This window comes from Amblyomma mixtum, chromosome 6 (assembly GCF_055824585.1).
Source record: "Amblyomma mixtum isolate Tamu chromosome 6, ASM5582458v1, whole genome shotgun sequence".
In the NCBI taxonomy this organism is placed as follows: Eukaryota; Metazoa; Arthropoda; class Arachnida; order Ixodida; family Ixodidae; genus Amblyomma; species Amblyomma mixtum.
The window spans coordinates 103,068,000-103,085,445 of record NC_143017.1 but is presented as its reverse complement, the minus strand read 5'-3'; positions in this window follow the sequence as shown (position 1 = coordinate 103,085,445).

Here is a 17,446-nt window from a genome sequence, read left to right as displayed (position 1 = left end):
GTCACTGCTCCTCTCGCATGCGCCGCACGGCTCTCCTGGAGCCACGCGAAACTGCTCATCCTAGGCCAGTGAACAAGGGGCGGTGTAGCAAATTCGAATGGCCTACGTACGTCGATTAGTTTGGCCGTAATGGCTGTTTGAAGTTTCAAGAAGTCCTGGTTTGGGGAACCAAAGGTCGTCGGTGCGAATCCTTATGATAAGCTATGCTTTTGTTCGACTATTAATCTTATCCACCTTAAAGCTCTCAATCGTTTGGTATACTCCGAACATTCTCCGGAAATTACTTGGCCCGCAATCTTTGTACCAATGTTACCACCCCGGGTCCCACTTGAACGGCCTTGTGTTATATACTAACGCGACCTTGAGCAATAGGAGTGCTCGCGCAAACGCTTCAAGGCAGACTTATATTGGTGACGAAGGCTGGGCGCATAAATGTGTAAGCGCGACTGCAGCGCAGTCAGCATCGGGGGAGCGGAACACTGACAAAAAATTCTCTGCCTCTCCCGTAACCGAGAGTAGAGTAAGCATGAAATGTTTACGGGCCTAATGTCATCTCGGTGGACACCCGAACCGCACCGTACAGGAAGGGAGGAACGCCACCACCCGTTCAGCGCGATGCCTTGCCATTTGAACGCAAGGTTTTTTGAGGAAAGGAAATGGCGCAGTAATTCTCTGCCATCTCGGTGGACACCCGAACCGCGCCGTAATGGAAGGGAGGAACGCCACCACCCGTTCGGCGCGATGCCTTGCCCTTTGAACGCAGCGCTTCTCCCCCGGATCACGTATGACAACGAAGTGTAACGTGGCATTTATGTGCTTTTTGCACGCGTTATTAGAAATCGGAAATTATAATTCCGTGCATTATCAAACCCACAGCTCCACTGATATCTTGATAAACATTGAGAAGGCACTGGCAGCAGTTATTTTTTGTCTCGTTTGGAGACCAACCGGCGCTTGCATGCCGGTCGCGTAGGAGGCCTTAGAGAGTCTCGTTAAAGCTCGTTAAGTCTCGTACGGTGCCCGGATGTTCTCGTTTCAGAGCCCGGATGACTGGAATTAGTGCCCGGATGAGTGGATTTCAGTGCCCGGATGAGTGGAATTCAGTGCCCGGATGACTGGAATTCAGTGCCCGGATGAGTGGATTTCAGTGCCCGGATAACTGGAATTCAGTGCCCGGATAACTGGAATTCAGTGCCCGGATGAGTGGATTTCAGTGCCCGGATGAGTGGATCTCGGTCTCGGCGTGACGTCACCACACTGCCGACAACGGGAGCTAAAAGCATTTCATGCTTAAAAAATCTCTGCCTTTCCGGAAACCGAGAGTAGAGTAAGCATGAACTGTTTACGGGCATAACACATTGGTTGTAGGCGGTACTAGTCAAAATCATGAAATGGGTCTATACTTCGTCTCACAAGATGTTTGCAGCACTACGGAAGGTAGAGCTCTCTCGTCCAATCAGGACTGCAGAAACACAGAAAATAGTCCCTCGAATATTTGAGGAGTGTATGACTATTAATCAAAACAATAAGCAGTGCAACTAAAAACATGGTTTGGACAGGTATATTTAAATGGTAGGGAGTGTTTCAATCACTGGTGAAATTACCAGACAAAGCCCGTACGGACACAGCTCTGCGGAGGCCTGCTGCGAGGTAGTGATGCGTCGCCACTTTCCAACATGGCGTCGGTTGAGTCTGTTGTGTCTCCTGTGTGCTCTACACCGACAGTGCGCTGTTTCCCCAAGCAGGCGAAGCAGGTGGCTTCGCGACAACAGAGGAACTGATCAGAACAAGTTGCGACAAAAAAAAAATGGCTGAGGCTTAGCTAAGGTTAAGTCTAGTCAGATGCGAAGCATATTTATGGCTAGGCTTGGTAATACATGGCTTTCCTTGGTTGAATACTTGGTCATTTTAATGCAACCACTAGAAGCCTTCGTCGTGGAGGAAGACAACGGCATGGCTACAGCGGAACGCCGACTAACCCCGAGATGCGCGTTGGGTGAGCGCCTGGATTGCCACGGAAGCCGCGTCCGCCTGCCCGGTGGAGCGAGCGTTTCACCTACACCGAGTGTGAACGCGCGTTCGAAATGCGCGGGAATGCCGCTCGAGGATATTCCGGCGTCTGTGCGATGGCATCGTTCTCCCTCTCCCAGCGCGTGACGGCGATCTGTCGTGACGTCATCGTGTCACGTGGTGTGGCATCATCGTGTCGCGTAATTTGGAGGCGCACAACCACAGCGACGGCGCGAGGTGGGCCCCCGTTTCTCCACTGTCGTGACGTCATCGTGTCATGTGGTGTGGCATCATCGTGTCACGTAATTTGGAGGCGCACAACCACAGCGACGGCGCGAGGTGGGCCCCGTTTCTCCACTGTCGGGACGTCATCGTGTCACTTGGTGTGACGTCATGTATCACGTGATTTGGAGGCGCACAACCACAGCGACGGCGCGAGCTGGGCCCCCGTTTCTCTACTGTCGTGACGTCATTGTGTCACGTGGTGTGACGTAATGTATCACGTGATTTGGAGGCGCATAACCACGGTGAAGGGCTGAAGTGGTAGCTAAAGTAGTATGCTTCGCATAAAAAAAAGTGGGGCTAGTCCCTTTGGAACGGGCGTCCGAGTGTCCAAAAACAAACCAAAAAAAGAATAAAAAGACATCAAGCGCCACCTACTAGAGGTAGAAAGAAGCCACCTGGACATCAGGTGGATCGAGCCACAGGCGCGTAGGAACACACTAATGTAGTGCGCGCCATCCTGATTGGACGAGAGAGCTCTACCTTTCGTAGCGCTGCAAACATCTTGTGAGACGGAGTTTAGTGTTCAACGTTCAACACACCACACCACACATACTCTGCACCGGTCCATGTGGACGCAATCGTTTCCTGTGAGTGTCTTGGGATCTCTTCCGCCCTGACTCGTCACCTGTATCCGGTTTCTGTTTGCCTTTAATCTTTGTAATCGTTGTTTTCATTCGTCTGTTATTTGTACCACTTTGCCTATGTGACACTGGTGACGTCACCACTGTATTATGTCACACATAATTGATGACCAAGTAATGACAAATTACTGATTAGTGACTAATTAATGATCGATGCCTAAATACTAATTAATTGCTAATTAATGACGCTTAAGCTTCGCCTTTAGGAGTGGAAGGCGACAGCGTGTAGTAGCGCTGCCAGGCAGTCCACGGAACACCACCACCCGTTCGGCGCGATGCCTTCCATCGCGGAAATCGACGCATGGGTGCAATCACTCAGGCATGACGTTCACCACAACACGCAACACATTAAAACTACAACCGAAACCCCTACACTCGACACACGCCTAGCCCACCTCTGGGAAGCTTATCACAGCCTCCTTGAACGCTGGAAAGGCAACAAACATAACAGGAAGCCCGGTACATTTTCAGTGATTCAAAAAAATCTCTGCCTCTCCCGTAACCGTGAGTAGAATGAATGAATGAATGAAAAACTTTATTGTACAACAAGTGTTCTTTATCGAAGAGTAGGTGGAGCCCTCAGTCCAGGGTCCCAGCGGCCTTTGCAGTCTTGCAAGCCCTGTCGATCAGCTTGAGCTGCTCTTCAGGCTTCGAGCTGGACAGCGCAGCCTCCCACTGCTCCGGTGTTGGTGTGTTGTTTATCGGCACTGCCTGCATTTTCTGACAGGCCCATGTAACGTGGTAAAGCGTTGGGTGTTCACCGCATAGCGGGCATTTGTTGGCATATGTGGAAGGATAAATTTTGCTGAGTAAACTCAGATTGGGGTATGTATTAGTCTGCAGTTGTCTCCAGGCAACCGATTGCTCTCTACTAAGGTCTTTGTGGGGAGGAGGGTAGGCCCTACGGAGGGCTCGTTGGTGTTCTAAGATGGCTCCATACCGTCTAGTGACTGCGTCCAGTTCCCCTTCGGTGCGCGCCTCCCGGTTGGCGTATCGTCGGGCATTGGCGTCCGCACATTGGTTCCCTTTGACAGCCTCATGGCCTGGTGTCCACGTGATGAAGCAACTCGTAAAAGTGATCGTCCTCGCCTTGAGTATGCGAATGGCTGCAGTGGATATGCGTCCACTGCTGTATCTTCTGCACGCCTCTTGCGAGTCTGTAATGATGTGTGTATGGGGCTCGTCACTCTGCTGGGTGATGGCGAGTGCAATTGCTGCTTCCTCAGCCTCGAGGATGTTGTTGGTTTTTATCGAAGCGCAGTTGATTTCCCTGAGCTGGTGATCCACCACGCTGGCTACCGAGCCGTATCGGTGTCTGTAGGTTGTTGCGTCAACGTATAATACGTCTTTTGCCCCGGCGAAGCTTCTTTCGTGGAATTCAGATCTTGCCTTTCTTCTCGCCTTATGTATATCGGGATGCATGTTTTTAGGAATCGGGCTGATCTCAATGATCCTCCTGATTTCATTTGGAACGCTCTCTGTACTATTGATTTCTTTCAAAGCGTCCCTCATGCCGAGCAACCGCAGCGTGTTTCGGCCTGTTGCGGACAGTACCAGTCATGTTTTCTGCGCGAGAAGGTGGGCCTCGATATGTTCTTGTACTGTGTTGTTTATGCCCAGTTTAAGGAATTTCTCCGTCGAAGTGTTGACCGGCAGTCCGAGAGCGCATTTGTATGCTTTTCTAAGAATTGCCTCTAACTGCTCCTTTTCTTGCTCGAGCGGTGTTTGGTAGGGGACGCCGTATAAGATCCTACTGACCACGAGGGCCTGTACTAGCCTACATGTGTCTTCCTCCTTCATACCTCTTCTTCTGTTGGAAATTCTTGCAATCATACTGGTGATCTGTGCTGTGGTATTTGCTAGCTGTCTGACCGTGTGATCAATACGACGGTTGCTTTGGATCCACATGCCGAGGATCTTAACTTTCGATACTTCCGGAACCTTCGTTTCCCCTATGTAGATATCTATGGATTTTTGCAGATCATACCCTTGTCTGTAGACTCTGAGCACCTCGGATTTTTCAGGGGAGCATGCGAGGCCACAGTGTCGGGCGTATGCGTTGACCGTGTCTGCTGCTCGCTGAAGAAGCTCTTGTTTTTCTCCTAAGGATCCCCTTGTCACCCAGATTGTGACATCATCTGCGTAGATGGCATGCCTGATTCCTTCAATTTCTTCAAGCGCCCTTGCTAAACCAATCATTGCAATATTAAAAAGCATAGGTGATAACACAGAGCCTTGCGGTGTTCCTTTTTCGGGGGTGTTGAAGGTGTCAGTCCTGATGCCTCCTATTCCAATGGTAGCGGTTCGGTTAGTCAGAAAGGCTTTCACATAGTTGAATATTCTCTGCCCACAACCCAGTTTGCTAAGCCCCTCCAGCACAGCCCTATGACTGACGTTGTCGAAGGCCGCTTTAAGATCGAGAGCGAGCAAGATGTTTTCTCCATACTTTGGAACGGTAGTAAGCACCTCCTCCTTGATCTGCAGGAGAACGTCTTGTGTCGATAGGTATTTTCGAAATCCAAACATAGTGTGCGGCATGAGTTCGTTGTCCTCAAGGTGGGTCTGCAACCTGTGATGCACAACTCTCTCGTACACTTTTCCCAAGCATGATGTTAAGGAAATTGGTCTAAGATTTTCCAGGTTTGGAGTCTTTCCGGACTTCGGAATCATTACTATTTCCGCATGTCGCCAGTCGTCCGGGAGGGTACCCTGTTCCCAGTGTTTATTGACGAATTCTGTGAATCTTTTGATTGAATTGTCATCCAAATTTCTTATCATGGCATTAGTGATGCCATCCCTCCCTGGTGTTGTGTTCTTTGTGGCGGACATCACAGCGTGTCTGACTTCTTGTATGGTAAGGGGTTCGTCCAGAGCGGGATTCGCTTTGCCCGTGTATGCCAAGCTGCTGTCGGCGTGTGTTGCATTGCCGATATAACGCTGCTTGATGTTCTGTAGTAGTTCCTCGTCAGTGCCTTGGAACTGGTGCGCGATCCTTTGGGTCGTCTTACGAGTTTCGGATTTTGTCGTGGTTGAGTCTATGAGAGCCCTTAGCAAAGCCCATGTCTTGGCCCAACCTAGAGTCCCCTGAAGTTCGTTGCACTTTTGGTTCCAGTCGCGCCTCGAGAGCTCCGTCGCATATTCTTCTGCTTGTCTGGTGACCTCAGCGATCTTACGCTTGAGCCGCCTATTATGCTTTTGCCTTTTCCACCTTTTTAGTAGGCCCCGTCTGGCGTCCCAAAGGTGTAAGAGATGTTTGTCCACCTCGGGCGTGTTGGTAGTGAGGGCGACCTTTCGGGTTAGTTTTTGCCAGTCTGTCTTGATTCTTGCGACCCAGCCTTTTATGTCGGTGATCTCAGCGTCTCCAGACTGTGCCCTCGATTTCCTATAGGCTTCCCAGTTTGTCAGTCTAGCCTGGCCATGTTGTCTCCTGATCGGGAGGGTTTCTATAAGAAGGCGCAGGATGCAGTGGTCACTGCCTAGAGTTTCGCCGTCGTTTTCCCATCTTGCGTGCCTTACCCCTCTGACAAATGATAAGTCTGGGCACGAATCTCGGTTGATGCTGTTCCCCACTCGCGTGGGTTGGGTGTGGTCAGTGATGAGGGTGAGCCTTCTACGATCAGCTTCTCTGGCTAGATCCCTGCCTTTCTGGGTTTCCCGAACGTAGCCCCAGCTTCTATGCCAGGCATTAAAGTCCCCCAGAATAACGATACCGTTCTTGCCTGCTGCTTCTTCTGCTTTGCCTAGCAGGTAGCTGAAATTGGCTTTCCTCTGGCTTGGCGGGCTGTACACGTTAAGTAGGAAGGTGCTTTCTTGGCTTCTCTTTTGGGTAATGATTTCTATAAGGACGTGGTCAATGTCCGTTCCGTCGATGTCGTGTCTGATTGCGGTGACTGCTTTCGCAACCAGCGTGGCGACCTTGCTTTGCCCCTGCCCCTCGTAGACGGAGTACCCCGCGAGAGTGAGTGAGCAGCCGGTTTCCTGTAGGGCGATTATATCTGGCGGAGAGGTGCAATTTGTGATGTGTTGTTTCAGAAGACCCTGCTTTCGGCGGATCCCACGGCAGTTCCACTGCCATATTTCGAGGGTTTCCAACTTGACCGAGCGTTTACGGTTGCTCGCCATAATGAGATGGCCTGTTATAGGGTTTTCCTCTGGATTTCATGGCTGTTAATTGTACTAGACGCTCTCTATCCTTGCGCGTCTCGTCTTGGATGTTGGAGATGAGGTTGCTAAGATTTGCCAGTGCATTGTTAACAGCAACCATGGCAGTTGTAAATTCCTGGCGCCCTATAGTTGTCGCGTGATCTTCATCTGTTTGCGGGTTAGTGTTGTTCTGCCCTGTTCTTTGGGCCTTTAGTTCGTCTATCAGATCGTTTAGTTTCTGCCTCAGCTCGGCGTTTTCTGCCCTGAGCGTCTGAATTATTTGTCTTAGCTCGTGAACTTCCGCGTTAACTTCCCCATTAGCGTTGTTGCCTATCACTGTTTTCTGTGTGTTTGTGTTTTTTGGAGCAGTGGGAGAGGTGGGGAAAAGATGCTCTTTCCAGCTCACCCTGGTTGCTTCCTCCTTTTTTGGTGTGGTCTTCTGCTGCTGCTTCTTTTTGGGTTCTGGATCCTCCCGGGTCCTGGACGCCGATCTCGACTTTGAACCTGATCTCGATGCCGATTTGGACGTGGATCTCGAACTGGAGTCCTCGCTGAACCAGCGCTTCCGGGCCCGGCCGCGTCCGCCGTTGTCTCCGCCGCCTGGTTCCTCTTTTTTTCTCGTCCGTGGTCTCGGTTTCCTGAGGCGCTCCTTGCACTCCTTTGCCCCTGTAGGATGCGCTTCCGTGCATAGCACACACCTGGGCTCGCAGGAGTGTCCGTCCTCGATCACTGGCTCGGTGCATTTAGAGCAGACGACGACGTCAGGTGTCGGGCATACGTCCGCCCTATGTCCGGCCTTTAAGCATATATAACAAACTTGCCGCGATGATCGATAGAGGTAGCAACGTATCTCGCCGCCGTAATAATAGACGTAGCGCGGAACGATCTTTCCCTCGAAGGTAATGACCGCGCTTTGGGATTTTCCAAGCATTCTTGCATAAAGTATTTTGACTCCTTGGGTACGTACCCGAAGATGTGAGAGTAGTTCAGTTGGCGTGGTCCCGGCGTCCACTCCATGAATGACACCCTTGCATGAATTGTCCGGCGCGGCCACGTAAGCTGTCACTGCATAGTTCTTTGCATCAAAGCGCAGACTCGAAATACACTGCACAGCACTGGCAGTCTCCATGCTTGGCGTGCTGAGTATAGCGATGTTGGATCCGTTGCGCAGCCGTATAAGGAAGCGGCCTTCGTTGCAGATGTCCGGTTTTCCGCATGCTTTAGTTATAGCCCGGGCCATCTGATGCGTGCTCAGTTGGCTGATGTTGAGTCCATTCTTCGGTCTAAGTATGACTTTGAAGTCGTTTTTGGCAAAGGAGGTAGCTTCTCTCGCCGAACGGGATTCCACTTGAGTTTGGGTTGGCTCAGCGCTGAATTGTCCGCCGCGTCTGTCCCGGCCTCCGGAACGGCAATCAGTCTCGAGTTCTGGTATTTGGCAGTGAACCATCCCCCATTGTCGATTGTTCTCTTCTGCAAGAGGTCCGTAGCGTTGTCGTTAGCGTGGTCGGTAGCGTTGTCGGTAGCGTTGTCGGTAGCGTTGTCGGTAGCGTTGGCGTCGCTTTGAAGATTCTCTTCGAGCGGTGTCGTGGCTCCGGCCGACGCCGCCGCATCAGCGTCAGCCATCCTCACGGGTGCGGCGTGAGATGTAGCAGCGTTCCTTCGGGCCGACGGCCCGACGCCGCCTAGGCCTAGCGCGGCGTTCTCTGCCTTGGATTTTCCGACGGGCAGAAAATGGCGAAATCGGGACTCACGGATGTAAAGCGGGTATCCACGGATTTCGCTTGATCAGTAGAAAGCGATGGAGTGCTCCATTTTCTACTGCGTTGATGTTTTTCGGTTGTAAGGAGGCGTCGAGGCAGGAGCACTTGCGAACGGCGTTCTCTTCGTCTGGCCCCCTAGCGGCGTCCCCCCCCGTGAGTAGAGTAATCATGAAATGTTTACGGGCCTATAATAATGTCATCTCGGTGGACACCCGAACCGCACCGTAATGGAAGGGAGGAACGCCACCAACCGTTCGGCGCGATGCCTTGCCCTTTGAACGCAGCGCTTCTCCCCCGGGTCCCTGTGTGCCTGCGCGGCTTTGCTTCGATGCGCGAAGCCCCTAAGAGGTCACGTATGACAACGAAGTGTATCGTGGCATTTATTTGCTTTTTGCACGCGTTATTAGAAATCGGAAATTATAAGTCCGTGCATTATCAAACGCACAGCGACTGATATCTTGATAAACAATAAGAAGGCACTGGCAGCAGTTATTTTTTTTTACTCCTTTGGAGACCAACCGGCGCTTGCATGCCGGTCGCGTAGGAGGGCTTAGAGAGTCTCGTTAAATCTCGTTATGTCTCGTACGGTGCCCGGATGTTCTCGTTTCAGAGCCCGGATGACTGGAATTCAGTGCCCGGATGACTGGAATTCAGTGCCCGGATGAGTGGATTTCAGTGCCCGGATGATGGCTCTCGGTCTCGGCGGGACGTCACCACACTGCCGACAACGGGGGCTAAAAGCATTTCATGCTTAAAACTGCGATTCTAAATTTTGCTCGAGGCCGAATCCATGTCCCTGCTTTTGACATACTGGACTAACCCGATGCACCCCCGCCCCGCCAAGTGGAGCTGATATGGGTGCCTGCGCACTCCGGGAGTCCCGGAAACGAGGCCGCCAACCTTTTAGCCCGAGGTTCTTTAAACCGGGCTCAGGTGGCCTCGGATGCGGGATTCACGAAGGAGCGAATTAATAGAGGCTCAACGCACCAACCAATTACTCCGCCTGAGTCGCACAGAAACAGGACAACGCCTACTGCGACAGCTACGTCTCAATCCGCCCATTCCCACCCCAACAAGTCCTACACCTTACATGATCTCTCTGCGCACTCAGGATCACAAATATCAGAAGCCCCTACCGCGCAACATGAGCACTAGTTCCATCAGGGTAGGCGGAAGGCACGAGCGAGCTATTACACGAAAACATACAGCAACCGCTCCGATATCCTTTATGTCGACGCGGCACAAAATTCGAAACCAGGATATTTCACGGCAGTCGCACCCTATGAAGACGGCACAGTGGGGGCCGCCGCCACTATCCGGACTAATTCGCCTGCAGAAGCGGAAGGAGCCGAAATCGCACTTGCTCTGGCCCACTCCACCATTCACAAAAACGTAACCGAAATTTGCACAGATTCCCAGGCTGCGTACCGCCACTACCTAAAGGGCGTGGCGACGCCGGCAACACATCGTATTCTTGCCACAGCCACCTCTCTCGACCGAACGGTTACTCTGTCGTGGGTCCCTGGGCATGCCTCTATCCCCGGTAATGAGCGCGTTCATGCGCTGGCCCGAGAACTCTCCTACCGGAGAGGCACCCAACCCTCAGGCACCCAACCCTCCGAACGAGGCTACATCGGTCGTGTATACATATCATCAAATTACAACATTCTACAAACTCAGCCGCATGACACTGCCACCACCCCACAGTACCTTGTCGCCCTCATCCAGCGCCACATGGCGACAATTACCGACAGGCTGTTTTATTTCCCCCCACCGACTCTCATGCTTTCACCCCACCTTTCCTCCTGATTGTACCACCTGTGGCGTGCCCAGATTTTCACTTTTCCACTACCTTTGGGAATGTCCTTCCCGAAAGGCAGTACTCCCCATCCCCAATCCCACTCATTCTTCCTGGGAGGCTGCTTTACGGACCGCTCAGCCCGCCGGCCAGAAATGGCTGGTGGATCGGGCTTTACGTGAAGCTCAAGCCCGTGGACTCCTGGACCAGTAGGGGACCACCCTGGAAGATTTTTTATGCGAAGCATACTACTTTAGCTACCACTTCAGCTCTTCACCGTGGTTAGGCGCCTCTAAATCACGTGATACATGACGTCACACCGCGTGACACGATGACGTCACGACAGTAGAGAAACGGGGGCCCACCTCGCGCCGTCGCTGGGGTTGTGCGCCTCCAAATCACGTGACACGATGATGCCACACCACGTGACACGATGACGTCACGGCAGTGGAGAAACGGGGGCCCACCTCGCGCCGTCGCTGTGGTTGTGCGCCTCCAAATCACGTGATACATGACGTCACACCACGTGACACGATGACGTCACGACAGTGGAGAAACAGGGGCCCACCTCGCGCCGTCGCTGTGGTTGTGCGCCTCCAAATAACGTGATACATGACGTCACACCACGTGACACGATGACGTCACGTCAGTGGAGAAACGTTGGCCCACCTCGCGCCGTCGCTGGGGTTGTGCGCCTCCAAATCACGTGATACATGACGTTACACCACGTGACACGATGACGTCACGACAGTGGAGAAACGGGGCCCACCTCGCGCCGTCGCTGTGGTTGTGCGCCTCCAAATTACGTGACACGATGATGCCACACCACGTGACACGATGACGTCACGGCAGTGGAGAAACGGGGGCCCACCTCGCGCCGTCGCTGTGGTTGTGCGCCTCCAAATCACGTGATACATGACGTCACACCACGTGACACGATGACGTCACGACAGTGGAGAAACAGGGGCCCACCTCGCGCCGTCGCTGTGGTTGTGCGCCTCCAAATCACGTGATACATGACGTCACACCACGTGACACGATGACGTCACGACAGTGGAGAAACGAGGGCCCACCTCGCGCCGTCGCTGTGGTTGTGTGCCTCCAAATTACGCGACACGATGATGCTTCGCATTCTCCAGGCTTAACCCAGTTAAGCCTCAGCCATTTTTTTTGGTGTAATAAAGTTGTTTCCATCCATCCATCCACGAAGGAGCGCATGCACTCATTCAGTGAGCTGACCAGGGTTGCCAGATTGGGCTATTAATAGCCAAATTGGGCTACTTGTTGTCCGAGTTGGCGTCAGAAATTTCGTTTTGGCTATGTGGCTACTTTTGGGTTACATATTTTTCTTTTCATGCGTGAAAAAAAAAGTTAAAGTAGTTATAATGTGCTCTGTTACAATTATACAGTGACATAAATAAAAGGCATGCTGGAATCAAAATGCACGCTATAGAAGGTTAAAGGAATTGAGCGCGTCTGCTACAAAATGACAATTTGTAAACGCTGTGTTCGAGAAAACTTGTATTTCAGGCGGTCAAGGATCATGGCCTTTCGATTTCTTTTATAAAGAGTTGACACTACGTGAAAGTTGCCCCCGCGGAAACACTTCACGGCCTATAGATTCCACTTAATCCGCAAACTAACGCCACCCCCGCGCGCGCGCCATTGAATATAGATTGTTGCCGTCTGCACATGTGAGCGTTCTCCCATTGACGGTGCACCTCGGGTGACCATGACAACCATGGTACCAGAATATAGAGAAAACATTAAGAGAACTTAAGTCTCCCTACGTGGTGCGAATGCGTAAGCATTAAATGCTACTATTTCGCTTCTGTTGCCCGGTTTCGTGATCCTCACGTGTTAACCGTTAACCATAGACGTGGCCTAGTGGTTTGGGCGTCCGCTTCGGCTTCGGTAGGTGGCTGTTTGGAAACCCACCGCCAGGCATGTTCTTTTCTTGTATTGTTCATTCTGGTTCTGCGGACACATTCTGCTCAAGATTCGCATGAGGCAAGTAATGCTTACGCATTAATAAGGTCTTTTTCTGTTTCTTCCTATTCTCGTGCTGGACACAGTATGCGTGCCACTCGCAAGAGCCTACGCTTTTTCTGCAGCCTCAAGCGGCACACGTGCAGTCCTCGAGATTCATTGCAAGCGACGCGAGAGCGCCGTGTCCGTTGCGTAATCTGCGTGCACTCATGCGGAGCCGTGGAGCCATCCTTCGGCGCGGCGCGGAACGCACTGTAACTTAGATTTAGGTTTAATCCCAAAGCGCCTAAGGCTATGAGAGACGCCGTAGTGGAGGGCTCCGGAAATTTCAACCACCTGGGGTTCTTTAACGTGCACTGACATCGCACAGTACACGGGCCTCTAGTATTTCTCCTCCAAAGAAATTCTAGCCGCCGCGGCCCGGATTGAACCCGCGTCTTTTGGGTCAGCAGCCGAGCACCATAACTGCTGAGCCACCGCGGAGGCGCATTGTAACTAACGAAGGCAGCGGAAGTTAGTGGCATGACATGGCATCAGATCCGTCGCTACGAGAACTTTCAGAATGGGCAAGTGGGCGATGTAAATCCGGAACTACAAAAAAAAAAATGGAAAAAGGAGCCGGAATTCAAGGGTAATTGTTTTTCTCATTATTGTGAAGGTGCTGTTAGACTGAAGATAAAATCGACATAGATTATCATCTAATGGCATATATCCTTGATTTATTCTGAGCTCATGCATATCCTAGAATGTAGCTTCAAGAAGGCGCATGCTCGATGCTTTGATGTGACGCTCTCAGTGAGAACCTTCAAGTGAGGCTGCGCAAGTATACAGTAAGGTATTTTCACTGTCGACGTGTCTAATCTGCGCGCGAACGTTTAAAAGGTGAAATATTCCTAAACTAGAGCTGCGATTGCGTTTTTTAGCGCCGCCGTTCTTTTCCGCGTGCAGACTGGCTGGCGTCACCCGCCTCAGGTGATATGGCCTACTGCCGCGCCTGCAAGGTGGAACTGCGGCCCCATCTTTAGGACCTGGTTAGCGCACCTGTCAGCCGCACTGGTTAGCGCGCATGACGGATGCGAAACGTAACAACGGAAAGAACACGCCGTGCGCACCCCCTCAGACATCATCTGCGGGAAAGAAATCTAATATGTAAATATTCTTGCCGAAAATTAATTCAATATGCTTAAAAAATGTCGTCAAAAAAAACAAAATTTTTTGGCTACTTTTGGGCTACGCAAAAATTTCGCTCTTGGCTACGTTTGGGCTACTACGGAGGCCAATTTGGCTACCTGAGGTCGGAGCCATCTGGCAACCCTGGAGCTGACCCAGGTATACAGAGCCTCACGCCAGCTCCACCCTCCGCCCCACCCCTCCCTAGATAACAGACACGCAACACTTTGGCGCAGGTTACAGACACACACTCTCCCCTCGCCCCTTACCCTAGCCCACTATCATCCCTCCTTCCCTACTCCGGCATGCGCCCTATGCCCAGAACCCTTCGCTTCTTCCCTCCACATCCTTTCCCTCTGCCCGGCGGACCCTCCCCCCGCGGGACCTAGAGAACCTCAAGACCTGGGAGGACTGGGAGATCCTGCTGCGCTCGGAGGACCCGGCCGTGCAGACCATCGCCACCGGCCGGGCTGCCAGTGTTATGGACCTCAGGAACATGAACACTTGAGTGGAGTGGGGTCGTGCGGGGACCCTGGGGCGTGCCCCGAATTCCTGTTGTAATAAAGTTTTATCTCTCTCTCTTGCCTTTGAACGCGACGTCTTTTGAGGAGAGGAAATTACGCAGTAATTCGCTGTCATCTCGGTGGACACCCGAACCGCACCGTACAGGAAGGGAAGAACGCCACCACACGTTCGGCGCGATGCCTTGCCCGGAGGTGAACACTCTCAGGGTACTTGGCCTCCACATCCAGAACAACGGGAAAAACACTCCATACGGAAACTCAAGCAGACGACGGTGTCGATGTCCCACCTAATCCGCCGAGTTTCTGCACACCACCGAGGCATGAAGGAGCATGACCTATGTCGTCTCATTCATGCCTTCGTCCTCAGCCGCTTTCTCTTCACGCTCTCCTACCTGAAACTCCAGGCCGGAGAAATCTCCACCCTGGATGCCATGATCCGAACAGTATTTAAGACAGCACTACACCTACCCCCAAATACCTCAACCCAAAAACTCCTCCAACTAGGCCTGCACAATACGGTAGGGGAGCTTATCGAGGCCCACCGACAGGCACAATACATACGTCTCGCGAAAACCACCACTGGCAGACACATCCTACACACCGTCGGTATCCACCTACCAGCCACGGATCCCACACAGCTCCAGGTCACCCGCCACATTCACCGCGAATTATTTATTATGCGAAGCATATTACTAGAGCTACACTACAGCCCGTCGAGCGCGGCTGTGGAGCTACCATTGACTTTTAGCGTGAGCACGTGACACCACGTGAGACCATGACGGCATAGCAGTGTCAGCGGTGTGGTATGTCGAAATGCAGCTAAGACGTGCTAACTAGCAGGCTGTTGAACTAATGTTGAGTGGTTAACTTTCTAACTATTTCTGTTAGGTTCCTTAATTACTGAGCGGCGTGTAGACCACCGTAATTAATATCCATATCAACTTTTAGAATTTCGAAAACACGGTTACTCTCGGCGCTGTGGCCCAACAAATTTTCTCTAGATCGCGCAAAACTACATGCGCTTTCGAGAAGCTTGCAGGGAAAGCAACGTCTCCAGTGCACGTAACTCGTTGAAATAGCCATGTTGGGCAACAGCGCCGAGGGAAATCGCATTTTCGAAATACTAAAAGCTGATATATATATAAATTATGGTAATCTACGTGCTTTTAAAAAGTTGAGGAGAATAACGTTAATAGTAAAAAGTAAACACTTCAATATTAGTTAACCAGCCCGCTAGTTAGCACGTCCGAGGTTTGTACTGATGTACTACACCGCTGACAATGCTATGCTGGAAAAAGAACGCTTCTAACTAAAAGAGCCCATTTTTAAAAATTGCGTAAAATATTAGGTGACACGCCCTGTACATTTCGTACAAGTCTGACAGTTAAACGGCAAGTACCATCATGTCGCGCTTCCTAAATATACCTTTGGAAGATAACCAAATATTTGGAGTGAATATGCTCCATGGGGAATACGCTGTATCTCCTTTACAATATTCGCACTTTGGAAGTCGCTGTCGACCTTCTCGAAACAATTCATGAAGTTGATTTAGACCTTGTTCCTGTAGCGCGCAAACTAACTGGTGTCTTTCTTGTTGGTACGCAGACGAAAAAGGCAGGGGCAAGTCTCGGTGGCTCACAAGAAATTTAAATAGAAGTGGCCATGCCAGTGGGTCACTAGTAGCTTGCGGAACGCCCCAAAACAGGTGAAAACCTCTAGCTCTCGGCTTCTGTATGTGGCCTTCCGTGGTTCGCGAAAATCCGTGCAGTATAGTCACAGAGTATGCAATATTTTGTTTTTACGGATAAGAGCATTGTGCTCTTTCAACGAATATGATGCCAGACTGCCCCAAGACGAACTGACAAGTCTGGGAAGAACAATTGCCTCTGAGCTCACCTGTTCTTCTACCGTTTCCGGATCACTTTTTCTGCTGCGCACTTATAGTCTCAAATTCTAAAAAAACGTAGGGTAGCACTCAGGAGTCTACAGCTGCATCCCCCCCTCCTCCCTCCCCCCCCAAAAAAATGAGAGAGACACAAGAAAGAAACAAGAAAAATGAACTCAATATTCCTGTTCTCTGCCAGCAGCAGACAAGTTATTCCGTCTTGTTTCCAAACTTCTTCACTAATTAAAATATTTAACCCTGCACAGTTGCAGTCTTCTTTTTGGAACCTAATTTAGCGCTATCACCCTTCTATGTTATATGATTTGCATGCCTTCTTATCGTACATCTCATCTGCTTACTTTTTTAATGCTGTGCACCTCATATCCTGCTAAAGTTAATGTTCCGCCTTTCTGTCTCTCACCGTTACAACATTTTTACATTTTTACACCACAGAAATTTTAACAAAGGGATAAATCTTCGTTACAATTCCGACATACCGGCATTACAGATTGCGAAGCCTCAAGTGGGCTTGTTCTGTCTATTTGCTTACCACGAGACCAATGGCAGGTTCCAGAACTACGCAGCTTCTTCGCAAGAAAGATAAGTGAAAAAGAACGGAGTATACAGGGAGCGGCGCAAAACTGGTAAACCACCAAGAAGCGGTTATGCCTGCCAAAAATCTTAATGGCATTGGCAGCCCATCTACAACCGTGGAAGATAGGCGCTCTAAAAAGCTGCACCGTGCGCAGAAGAACTGTATATGAACACAAAGTGGCTAAAAGGCACGATCAAAAAGCGGGCCGCCCAGTTGGCGAGTCTTTCGTTTCGTGTACGCTTCCAGGAAGCCACGTTGGCTCTCCATGAACGCTGAAATTGATTACCGTCCATCTACTCCTGCGGCTCTCCATCGTCTTGCACTTTCGCGCGGCTGAGGTTTCGCATCCTGTTGATGGCCTGTCGTCATAAGGAGGTTCTTTTCTTTTGTTACTCGTCGCAAAAGAGGCCTCAGTGGTGTCATTTTTATACTTTCGCTACAACCACTTTGACTTCTTCTCTTTAAGAGGCTGGTGGTTGTTGGGGAGGGGGGTTCTTGAAGATGGCCGTGGAAGCCAATCATGTCCCGAAGCAGCGGCGTTGACAGGATGAAAGGAACGATTAACTTTAAGGCATTGCCATTTCGGCAGAGGAAAATCAAGAAAAGTCGCACGAGTTTTAGTCAACTTTAAATACGAAATTTAACG